Source organism: Protomyctophum parallelum, assembly GCF_964188405.1.
Source record: "Protomyctophum parallelum genome assembly, chromosome: 12".
NCBI classification, from domain to species: Eukaryota; Metazoa; Chordata; class Actinopteri; order Myctophiformes; family Myctophidae; genus Protomyctophum; species Protomyctophum parallelum.
The window spans coordinates 52,542,440-52,555,207 of NC_139712.1; positions in this window are offsets into that span (position 1 = coordinate 52,542,440).

Consider the following 12,768-nt stretch of genomic DNA (forward strand, 5'->3'; position numbering starts at 1 on the left):
AGGAACAAAGGTTGCTTCCTATGTGTGAAGCCTTTGACTTGTTTGTAGAACAAGCTAACACTACAGTGCTTATGTCAAAATCCTTTGATTAGTTTGTAGGCAGCACAAGCTAACGCAGCATTCTTTGCTTATGCAGTGCACTCTGAACCCATGATGTTGCCCCCCCCCCCTCCGGTGCTGCTTTTGTCCAGAAGATGTGGTTGTTCTAAAGAGGCTTTAATCAAAGGTAATGCAGATTGGATACTTTATAATTTACATTGTTTCACTTGTACTCATGGAGTACGAATGATAAGTCTGCAGAGATACTTCAGGCACAACTCAAAGGAGGGCCAATTCCTGATCAGTTACATGTTGACTTTATCTGTGACTGGTAAGTCACATGTTGACTCGATTGGGTGGGGCTATTTAAACTCCCAGCTGTGAAATATCTGCTCCAGCTCATTATTGTAGTAGTTCTCCTCTGGTAAGCTGCTCTTTGCTCTGCTCAATGAAGGTTTGTGTTCTATGATCATGATGCTAATGTTTACTACTACAGCAGCCATTGCTAGTTCTGTTATTTCTGCTCTCAGTCATGCTTAACATGTGTCTTTTAGTGCTGCTAGCAATACTTCTACCCATATGCTAAAGCTTTTCAAATAAGTGTTTTTACTGCTACTAAACATGAAAATGTGCATTTATGAATTACTAGGAACAAAGGTTGCTTCCTATGTGTGAAGCCTTTGACTTGTTTGTAGAACAAGCTAACACTACAGTGCTTATGTCAAAATCCTTTGATTAGTTTGTAGGCAGCACAAGCTAACGTAGCATTCTTTGCTTATGCAGTGCACTCTGAACCCATGATGTTGCCCCCCCCTCCGGTGCTGCTTTTGTCCAGAAGATGTGGTTGTTCTAAAGAGGCTTTAATCACAGGTAATGCAGATTGGATACTTTATAATTTATATTGTTTCATTTGTACTCATGGAGTACGAATGATAAGTCTGCAGAGATTCTTCAGGCACAACTCAAAGGAGGGCCAATTCCTGATCAGTTACATGTTGACTTTATCTGTGACTGGTAAGTCACATGTTGACTCGATTGGGCGGGGCTATTTAAACTCCCACCTGTGAACTGTCTTCTCCAGCTTATTATTGTAGTAGTTCTCCTCTGGTAAGCTGCTCTGTGCCCGGCTCTATGAAGATTTGTGTTATATGATGCTAATGTTTACTACTACAGCAGCCATTGCTAGTTCTGTTATTTCTGTTCTCAATCATGCTAAACATGTATCTTTTAGTGCTGCTAGCAATACTTCTACCCATATGCTAAAGCTTTTCAAATAAGTGTTTTTACTGCTACTAAACATGAAAATGTGCATTTATGAATTACTAGGAACAAAGGTTGCTTCCTATGTGTGAAGCCTTTGACTTGTTTGTAGAACAAGTTAACACTACAGTGCTTATGTCAAAATCCTTTGATTCGTTTGTAGGCAGCACCAGCTAACGCAGCATTCTTTGCTTATGCAGTGCACTCTGAACCCATGATGTTGCCCCCCCGCCGGTGCTGCTTTTGTCCAGAAGATGTGGTTGTTCTAAAGAGGCTTTAATCAAAGGTAATGCAGATTGGATACTTTATAATTTACATTGTTTCACTTGTACTCATGGAGTACGAATGATAAGTCTGCAGAGATACTTCAGGCACAACTCAAAGGAGGGCCAATTCCTGATCAGTTACATGTTGACTTTATCTGTGACTGGTAAGTCACATGTTGACTCGATTGGGTGGGGCTATTTAAACTCCCAGCTGTGAAATATTTGCTCCAGCTCATTATTGTAGTAGTTCTCCTCTGGTAAGCTGCTCTTTGCTCTGCTCAATGAAGGTTTGTGTTCTATGATCATGATGCTAATGTTTACTACTACAGCAGCCATTGCTAGTTCTGTTATTTCTGCTCTCAATCATGCTTAACATGTGTCTTTTAGTGCTGCTAGCAATACTTCTACCCATATGCTAAAGCTTTTCAAATAAGTGTTTTTACTGCTACTAAACATGAAAATGCATCATTTATGAATTACTAGGAACATCGGTTGCTTCCTATGTTTGTAGAACAAGCTAACACAGTGCTTATGTCAAAATCCATTGATTTGTTTGTAGGCAGCACAAGCTGACGCATCATGCTTTGCTTATGTGGGAAGCCTTTGACTTGTCTGTAGCACCAGCTTACGCAGCATTCTTTGCTTATGCAGTGCACTCTGAACCCATGATGTTGCCACCCTGCCGTGGAGCTGTAGTCCTGGCCCCAGCCTCCGGTGCTGATTTGTCCAGAAGATGTGGTTGTTCTAAAGAGGCTTTAATCACAGGTAATGCAGATTGGATACTTTAGAATTTACATTGCTTCACTTGTACTCATGGAGTACGAATGATAAGTCTGCAGAGCTAGTTCAGGCACACCTCAAAGGATGGCCAATTCCTGATCAGTTACATGTTGACTCGATTAGGTGGGGCTATTTAAACTCCCAGCTGTGAAATATCTGCTCCAGCTCATTATTGTAGTAGTTCTCCTCTGGTAAGCTGCTCTTTGCTCTGCTCAATTACTGTTTGTGTTATATGATCATGATGCTAATGTTTACTACTAGCCAACCCTAACCCGATAAGTCTGCAGAGCTAGTTCAGGCACAACTCCAAGGAGGGCAAATTCCTGATCAGTTACATATTGTCTCCATCTGTGACTGATCAAGTCACATGTTGACTCGATTGGGTGGGGCTATTTAAACTCCCAGTTGTGAAATATCTGCTCCAGCTCATTATTGTAGTAGTTCTCCTCTGGTATGCTGCTCTTTGCACTGCTCAATGAAGGTTTGAGTTATATGACCATGATAATGTTTACTACTACAGCAGCCATTGCTAGTTCTGTTATTGCTGCTCTCGATCATGCTAAACATGTGTCTTTTAGTGCTGCTAGCAATACTTCTACCCATATGCTAAATCTTTTAAAATAAGTGTTTTTACTGCTGCAACAAATGAAAATGTGCATAATTTATGAATTACTAGGAACATCGGTAGCTTCCTATGTGGGAAGCCTTTGACTTGTTTGTAGCACAAGCTAACGTAGCATTCTTTGCTTATGCAGTGCACTCTGAACCCATGATGTTGCCCCCCCCCTCCGGTGCTGCTTTTGTCCAGAAGATGTGGTTGTTCTAAAGAGGCTTTAATCACAGGTAATGCAGATTGGATACTTTATAATTTACATTGTTTCACTTGTACTCATGGAGTACGAATGATACGTCTGCAGAGCTAGTTCAGGCACAACTCAAAGGAGGGCCAATTCCTGATCAGTTACATGTTGACTCCATCTGACTGATAAGTCACATGTTGACTCGATTAGGTGGGGCTATTTAAACTCCCAGCTGTGAAATGTCTGCTCCAGCTCATTATTGTAGTAGTTCTCCTCTGGTAAGCTGCTCTTTGCTCTGCTCAATGAAGGTTTGTGTTATATGATCATGATGCTAATGTTTACTAATACAGCAGCCATTGCTAGTTCTGCTATTGCAATCATGCTAAACATGTGTCTTTTAGTGCTGCTAGCAATACTTCTACCCTTATGCTAAAGCTTTTCAAATAAATGTTTTTACTGCTACTAAACATGAAAATGTGCATCATTCATGAATTACTAGGAACATCGGTTGCTTCCTATGTGTAAAGCCTTTGACTTGTTTGTAGAACAAGCTAACACAGTGCTTATGTCAAAATCCTTTGATTTGTTTGTAGGCAGCACAAGCTAACGCATCATGCTTTGCTTATGTGGGAAGCCTTTGACTTGTTTGTAGCACCAGCTAACGCAGCATTCTTTGCTTATACAATTTACAATTTACAATTTACAATTTAGGCATTTAGCAGACGCTCTTAATCCAGAGCGACTTACATTTAAGCAAGAACAAAAGCATGGGAATACATCACATAAAAGCATTTATCATGAAACATGTGTAAGCTAAGAAGGTAACAGTGGAATATCTATATGATGAAACTATACATACACTATACATAATAAACTATACATATTCACTACTATGCTATACATATGTACTATGGCGTGCTATGACTATATACAATACAATTATAGTGCTGTCTACATAACATGCTATAAGTCTGTGTCAAATGCTATCTAAGCCAACAGAAATGCTATCTAAGGGGTTAGGGTAAGTGCTATGGGCCATGATGGAGTCTGAACAGGTGGGTTTTCAGGCTACAGCGGAAGATTGGGAGTGATGCTGCAGTTCTGATTGCAATGGGAAGTGCATTCCACAGTTTTGGAGCCAGAAGGGAGAAGAGTTTGGGACGTGTGGAGCGTTGTCCCGGCGTTTTTAGTGAGGGTACTTCCAGTTTCCCTGCGTTGGCTGATCTGAGTACGCGGGAGGGTTTGTAGGGTTCAATCATACTTGTAAGATATGGGGGAGCCATACCTTTGGTTGCTTTGAATGCCAGCATCAGAGTTTTGTATTCTGTGCGGGCAGCGACCGGGAGCCAGTGGAGGGAGCGGAGCAGGGGGGAGACATGTGAGAATTTTGGCTGGTTGAAGACCAAGCGAGCTGCTGCATTTTGGATCAGCTGGAGAGGCTTAAGTGCACATGCTGGTAGGCCAGTAAGGAGGGAGTTACAATAGTCGAGTTTTGACAAGACTGTTGTCTGGATTAGGAGCTGGGCTGATTCCTGGGTGAGGAACGGTCTAATTCGTCGTATGTTATAGAGTGTGAACCTACATGATCGAGTGACAGCTGTGATGTGAGCTTTGAACGAGAGCTGACTGTCCAGGACAACACCAAGATTCCTGGCTGTTGGGACAGACGTTACCAGGGCGTTGTCTACGGAAATAGTTAGCTCCCGCATAGGGCAGGACTTAGCTGGGAAGAAGAGAAGCTCAGTCTTGTCTGGGTTCAGCTTGAGGTGGTTGGAGGACATCCACTGTGATATGTCAGCCAGGCATGCAGTGATGCGCTCTTCCACCTGAGTGGCAGAGGGGGGGAAGGATAGGAACAGTTGTGTGTCATCGGCGTAGCAGTGATAGGATATATTGTGAGCAGAGATGATAGTGCCAAGGGATTTAGTGTACAGTGAGAAAAGGAGGGGACCAAGTACAGATCCCTGTGGGACCCCAGTTTGGAGGGTTCGGGGGGATGATAGCAGACCTTTCCAGGAAACCTGGTAGGTCCGATCGGTGAGGTAGGAGGAGAACCACTTTAGTGCCGTTCCACCGATGCCTAGCTCCGCTAGGGTTTCTAGGAGCAGCTGGTGGTTCACTGTGTCAAATGCTGCTGATAGGTCTAGGAGAATCAGTACTGCAGAGTGGGAAGCAGCTTGGGCAGCATGTAGTGCTTCTGTGACTGCCAGCAGGGCAGTTTCTGTGGAGTGGGCCTTCTTGAATCCGGACTGGTTGGGATCCAGCAGGTTGTTCTGTGAGAGATGGAGAGAGAGCTGGTTGGAGACGACACGTTCAATGGTTTTAGAAATAAATGAAAGGAGTGATACCGGTCTGTAGTTCTTGACATCTGAGGGGTCAAGGGTTGGTTTTTTGAGGAGTGGTGTTACTCTGGCTGACTTGAGGGCAGATGGGACGCAGCCTGAGGTTACTGAGGTGTTGATGATGGAGGTGATGAAGGGGAGCAGATCAGGTGCGATGGTCTGGAAGATTGGAGACGGGACAGGGTCAAGAGGACAAGTGGTAGGTCTAGAGGATGTTACTAGTTGTAGAACCTCGTCTGGGGAAAGAGGAGAGAAGGAGGACATGCATGGTATGTTGGGGTTGGTGTTGGTTGAGTCAGATGCCACTTTATGTGGGAGGGGAGGAAAGGAGCTGCTGATATCATCAACCTTCTTCTCGAAGTAGTTGACAAAAACATCAGCAGTGAGGGATGAGGGTTGAGTGGGGGGAGGGGGTTTAAGGAGGGAGGTGAAAGTGGAGAAGAGCTTCCTTGGGTTAGAAGTACAGGATTGGATTTTGGTGTGGTAGAAAGAGGTTTTAGCAGTGGTTAGTGAGTGGGCAAAGGCAGAGAGGAGTGAGTGAAAGTGTGAAAGGTCATCTGGTAGCTTTGACTTGTGCCACTTTCTTTCGGCTGCCCTTAGAGGTGTTCGTTCAGATCTGAGAGTTTCAGATAGCCAGGGAGCCGGTGGACATGAGCGAGCTGGCCTGGATGAGAGCGGGCAGTGTTGGTCGAATGCAGATGAGATAGAGGAGAGGAAGGATGAGGTTGCAGTGTCAGGTGAGAGGGAGAGGAATGACTCCAGGGAGGGTAGAGAGGAGAGAATAGAGGATGAGAGGGAGGAGGGGTTTAGGGATTTGAGATTGCGTCGGGAGGTGACGTTCGGGGGGTTAGTATGTTTAGGTGGTAGGGTGGAGAGAGAGAGAGGGAGAAGGTTATGAAGTGGTGGTCAGACCTACTTAAGGGGGTAACAGAGTGTGGAGGGAGAGCAGGCTCTGGAGAACACAAGGTCCAAAACATTACCAGCCCTGTGAGTGGGAGGGGAGGGAGATAGGGAGAGGTCAAATGAGGCCAGAAGGGATGTAACGGGAAGATATGCAGTGCACTCTGAACCATGATGTTGCCACCCTGCCGTGGGGCTGTAGTCCTGGCCCCAGCCTCCGGTGCTGCTTTTGTCCAGAAGATGTGGTTGTTCTAAAGAGGCTTTAATCACAGGTAATGCAGATTGGATACTTTAGAATTTACATTGCTTCACTTGTACTCATGGAGTACGAATGATAAGTCTGCAGAGCTAGTTCAGGCACAACTCAAAGGAGGGCCAAAGTCACATGTTCACTCCACTCAATTGGGTGGGGCTATTTAAACTCCCAGCTGTGAAATGTCTGCTCCAGCTCATTATTGTAGTAGTTCTCCCCTGGTAAGCTGCTCTTTGCTCTGCTCAATTACTGTTTGTGTTATATGATCATGATGCTAATGTTTACTACTAGCAAACCCTAACCCGATTGTCTGCAGAGCTAGTTCAGGCACAACTCAAAGGAGGGCCAATTCCTGATCAGTTACATATTGACTCCATCTGTGACTGAGTCACATGTTGACTCAATTGGGTGGGGCTATTTAAACTCCAAGCTGTGAAATATCTGCTCCAGCTCATTATTGTAGTAGTTCTCCTCTGGTAAGCTGCTCTTTGCTCTGCTCAATGAAGGTTTGTGTTATATGATCATGATAATGTTTACTACCACTACAGCAGCCATTGCTAGTTGTGTTATTGCTGCTCGCAATCATGCTAAACATGTGTCTTTTAGTGCTGCTAGCAATACTTCTACCCATATGCTAAAGCTTTTCAAATAAGTGTTTTTACTGCTACAAAAAATTAATGTGCATAATTTATGAATTACTAGAAACATCGGTAGCTTCCTGTTTGTCGAACAAGCTAACACAGCATTCTTTGCTTATGCAGTGCACTCTGAATCCATGATGTTGCCACCCTGCCGTGGAGCAGTAGTCCTGGCCCCAGCCTCCGGTGGTGCTTTTGTCCAGAAGATCTGGTTGTTCTGAATAGGCTTTAATCACCGGTAATGCAGATTTGATACTTTAGAATTTACATTGCTTCACTTGTACTCATGGAGTACGAATGATAAGTCTGCAGAGCTAGTTCTGGCACAATTCAAAGGAGATCCAAATCTTGATCAGTCACATGTTCACTCCACTCGATTGGGTGGGGCTATTTAAACTCCCAGCTTTGAAATATCTGCTCCAGCTCATAATTGTAGTAGTTCTCCTCTGGTAAGCTGCTCTTTACTCTGCTCAATTACTGTTTGTGTATTCATGATGCTAATGTTTACTACTACAGCAGCCATTGCTAGTTCTGTTATTGCTGCTCTCAATCATGTTAAACGTGTGTCTTTTAGTGCTGCCAGCAATACTTCTACCCATATGCTAAAGCTGTGTATGTGTGGTGAAAAATGAGTTACAAAATCGTGGGATAAAAAAGGGTGAGTGTTTGTGTGCGTTTGCGTGACAAAAAAAAATCCCCCCACATGGACTCTGCCTTGACGCGGCGTGGGGGCTTTTGTGCGTCTTTGAGTCACATCAGTCTGTGATGTGACTCAAAGACGCCAGACTAAAGAGTCCAACAATTGTTAACCACACACAAGACACAATCATAAGGCTTGCTGAGTCGAACATTTCTACGTATGTTTTGTTTCTCTACGACATTTCTTACCAAACTCTATAATTAGCCAATTAGGGGCCAATTAAGGCACTTCTGGTTGTCGGATTGAGATATAACCTAGAAACAAAATTTCAAGATTTTTTTTTCTGGGTGCCTGAAGCTCGCCAAGTCTGTGCAGCATTTGAGCCACGACCACCATTTGATGGTATTTAGCCTCTCAGAAGGGTCCATTTGGTTACATGTGAGCCAGGTCTCCCCATTGACTTTCAATGAGGTATTTTGTCTTAGTTTATTGCACATTACGTTGCCACCAACATTCTAATGCTAACATTTTAATGATATCATGCTACAATGCTAACATGCTGCTAACATGGTAATGCTATCATACCAATGCTAGCATGCCCATGCCAATATGTCTGAGCTGTAAGGGTCCATTTGGTTTCGTTAATGGGGGCGGCCCGGTTCTGGCGAGCCGCCCTGCTTCTGAAACGGTCGAGAAATGACAGTTACGTGTTTCCCCGATTTTCTCCATTGACTTTCAATGTGTGCGTGAATGTGCGTTCGTGTGTGCGCGTGTTTGAGAGGTGGTAAACTTGACCTTGAATCATTAACAAAGTATCAATTTCACCTGGGCTAGGGCTAGTCTATGCGAATGCAAACACTATTGAAAGTTAAAACCACACTGACTCAGTGAGAGAACGTATGTCCGAACAAATTGCTCTATCGCAAAAAGTTAACGTCAAATGCGATTTTTGTTTTCGCCGTGAGTGACCCGAGACATTGAGGTACGCCGTGTGTGATCGTGGTATTGGTACGATAAAAAACGTGGTTATGAGAGCGAGTTAAGAAATTGTGTTTGTGATGGAAAAATTGCTGACTCATTCAGGCAGTTAACATGGAGTTGTATGACACATTATGATACACCTGTCATTTTCAGGGATGTAGTTCACGTACCATATGAATCTGGGCTGTGGTTGTGACATTGGGTGAAAGAGGAAGAGTGTGGCTACAAATTACTGAAACCCATGCGTGTAAAGTTAATATTTTGGCCGTGAGGACGATTTGTTTGGAGAATTTCGCTACAGTCTTCACAGTGGCTTGTCCCTCTGACCCGCTATCTCTCTGGGCGTGCGACACGCTAAGTTGAGATTTTTGCTCAGACCAAACACACTTTCAACTGCAATAGCGGGCAAACCGTGCAACATATTCGAATTCCGTCTGAACCACAACAAAGTCGATGGCCTCGTGTGCTGTTTGAGGTTTAAATCGTGTTTCTACATAACAGTATGCCAGAGTAATGTGGCTCCAAAGTAACGTGTCGTTTTCTGTTTTTACCCGCGTTTCCACATTGACTTTGCATGGGGCATTTTTCGCGTAGTTTATTGCGAATTACGTTGGCACGATAACCCGAAACGGAAAGAAAAGCACAAGCACACCATTCCTGGCCGAGCCGCACGTTTCGATGTATGTATTGTGGGGCTTTGGTAAACCGTGCGGCCGGCCATAGACGTCAAAGTTTCGTTTCTTGATTATGATTACGATTAAGTATGTGTTGCGGATTTCAACCTGTGTTTCTGCCATTGCATGGCAGGCACCCAGAATTACATATTCTGATTAAGTTCCATTGATTTAGTGGGGGTAGAATAGGGTTAGGGTTTTGGAGCAAAATTACTAAAATGGATGACTAATATATTTATTTTTCAAAAACCACTTAGTTCACGCTGGATTTAATGAAGTTGGTCCCGTTGTACAAAAATATTTAGTTTTTCTAGGATTTATTTTGGACGTTTAAAGGACCATTTCACCCACTTCCAAAATGTTAGTATGTTGTAGAGGGCACCGAGACGAACACGTGGATATGTGTATCATTTTTGTAACCCACATCCAAGTTTCGTAGACACTCGAGACCTGCACCAATCGACTCAGCGTCACCAAATTAGTTAAGGGAAAGTATAAAAAAAGGATTATTTTAAAAGTTACTTTTTAAAGAAATTTCACCCCCCCCCTAGTGGATGAACCAAGGGGCCCACAGGGACGCCAAAGTATCCTATGGATTCACAAGCCTTTGAACTTTACTCTACCATGCGTTTGGTTTCTGTGGGACTTTCCTAGCCTGAGCTACAGGCCGATGAATGCTAAAATCATGATTTTCGAAATAATCGTCTGTTTCTTGACTGTCATTAAAGGCTCAAATAAAGTTGACAGACCCAGAGATTGTCGAATGGTTAGGGTTGATGAATGTTTCCCTTCCCCAGGCTGATGTAGGAGGTGCCAGCGACTGTTGGATGACGGTAGGTTCACGGTAGGTGAACTCAGATGGTCTGGTATATAAAAGGATTGATCAAACCCAGGACCCGTTGTACCCACGGTATGGTGCGACCAATCCCGCTATATATCAGTGGAGCTTAACTCTGACCATTTGAGAAATAGTATTTGTACTGTGTTAGCGTTTGGGTGGGAATAGCCTTTGGGAGGGGGGGTACTTAATCAGTTGGTATAGTGTATTGACGTGGCCTACTATGCTGCTCGGGTCCCCCATCCCATAAACCCGTTACGGCTGTAGGTAGAACATTGCGTCAAGGGACTAAGCTATATCAAGTGATTACTTACCAATAGAGTGGGAGGGTGCATTAAAGTGAGACTCTTACTTAGACTTCCTTCTCAAGTTGACTAGTTACTTACCAATAGAGAAATCAGTCGAGGGAGGGTGCATGGAAGTGAGACTTTAACTTAGACTTACTTCCCAAGTTGACTAATTACTTACCATAGAGAAATCAGTCAGGGGAGGGTGCATGAAAGTGAGACTTTAATTTAGACTTACTTCCCCAGTTGACTAATTACTTGCCAATAGAGAAATCAGTCAAGGGAGGGTGCATTAAAGTGAGACATTAACTTAGACTTACTTCCCCAGTTGACTAATTACTTACCAATAGAGAAATCAGTCAAGGGAGGGTGCATTAAAGTGAGACTTTAACTTAGACTTCCTTCTCAAGTTGACTAATTACTTTTGGGCAGTGCTCTGGACAGTTTGACATTTGCTCAGTTTGTAGCCAATTCTCATCTCTTGGCAGCCTTTTTTGCAAAGGCTGACTTTACAACTTTTTCAGTCCTGGGCCACCCGCGCAGAACCTATCGGGTTAGGTATTAGGGTTAGGTATTAGGGTTAGGTATTAGGGTTAGGTATTAGGGTTAGGTATTAGGGTTAGGTATTAGGGTTAGGTATTAGGGTTAGGTATTAGGGTTAGGTATTAGGGTTAGGTATTAGGGTTAGGTATTAGGGTTAGGTATTAGGGTTAGGTATTAGGGTTAGGTATTAGGGTTAGGTATTAGGGTTAGGTATTAGGGTTAGGTATTAGGGTTAGGTATTAGGGTTAGGTATTAGGGTTAGGTATTAGGGTTAGGTATTAGGGTTAGGTATTAGGGTTAGGTATTAGGGTTAGGTATTAGGGTTAGGTATTAGGGTTAGGTATTAGGGTTAGGTATTAGGGTTAGGTATTAGGGTTAGGTATTAGGGTTAGGTATTAGGGTTAGGTATTAGGGTTAGGTATTAGGGTTAGGTATTAGGGTTAGGTATTAGGGTTAGGTATTAGGGTTAGGTATTAGGGTTAGGTATTAGGGTTAGGTATTAGGGTTAGGTATTAGGGTTAGGTATTAGGGTTAGGTATTAGGGTTAGGTATTAGGGTTAGGTATTAGGGTTAGGTATTAGGGTTAGGTATTAGGGTTAGGTATTAGGGTTAGGTATTAGGGTTAGGTATTAGGGTTAGGTATTAGGGTTAGGTATTAGGGTTAGGTATTAGGGTTAGGTATTAGGGTTAGGTATTAGGGTTAGGTATTAGGGTTAGGTATTAGGGTTAGGTATTAGGGTTAGGTATTAGGGTTAGGTATTAGGGTTAGGTATTAGGGTTAGGTATTAGGGTTAGGTATTAGGGTTAGGTATTAGGGTTAGGTATTAGGGTTAGGTATTAGGGTTAGGTATTAGGGTTAGGTATTAGGGTTAGGTATTAGGGTTAGGTATTAGGGTTAGGTATTAGGGTTAGGTATTAGGGTTAGGTATTAGGGTTAGGTATTAGGGTTAGGTATTAGGGTTAGGTATTAGGGTTAGGTATTAGGGTTAGGTATTAGGGTTAGGTATTAGGGTTAGGTATTAGGGTTAGGTATTAGGGTTAGGTATTAGGGTTAGGTATTAGGGTTAGGTATTAGGGTTAGGTATTAGGGTTAGGTATTAGGGTTAGGTATTAGGGTTAGGTATTAGGGTTAGGTATTAGGGTTAGGTATTAGGGTTAGGTATTAGGGTTAGGTATTAGGGTTAGGTATTAGGGTTAGGTATTAGGGTTAGGTATTAGGGTTAGGTATTAGGGTTAGGTATTAGGGTTAGGTATTAGGGTTAGGTATTAGGGTTAGGTATTAGGGTTAGGTATTAGGGTTAGGTATTAGGGTTAGGTATTAGGGTTAGGTATTAGGGTTAGGTATTAGGGTTAGGTATTAGGGTTAGGTATTAGGGTTAGGTATTAGGGTTAGGTATTAGGGTTAGGTATTAGGGTTAGGTATTAGGGTTAGGTATTAGGGTTAGGTATTAGGGTTAGGTATTAGGGTTAGGTATTAGGGTTAGGTATTAGGGTTAGGTATTAGGGTTAGGTATTAGGGTTAGGTAT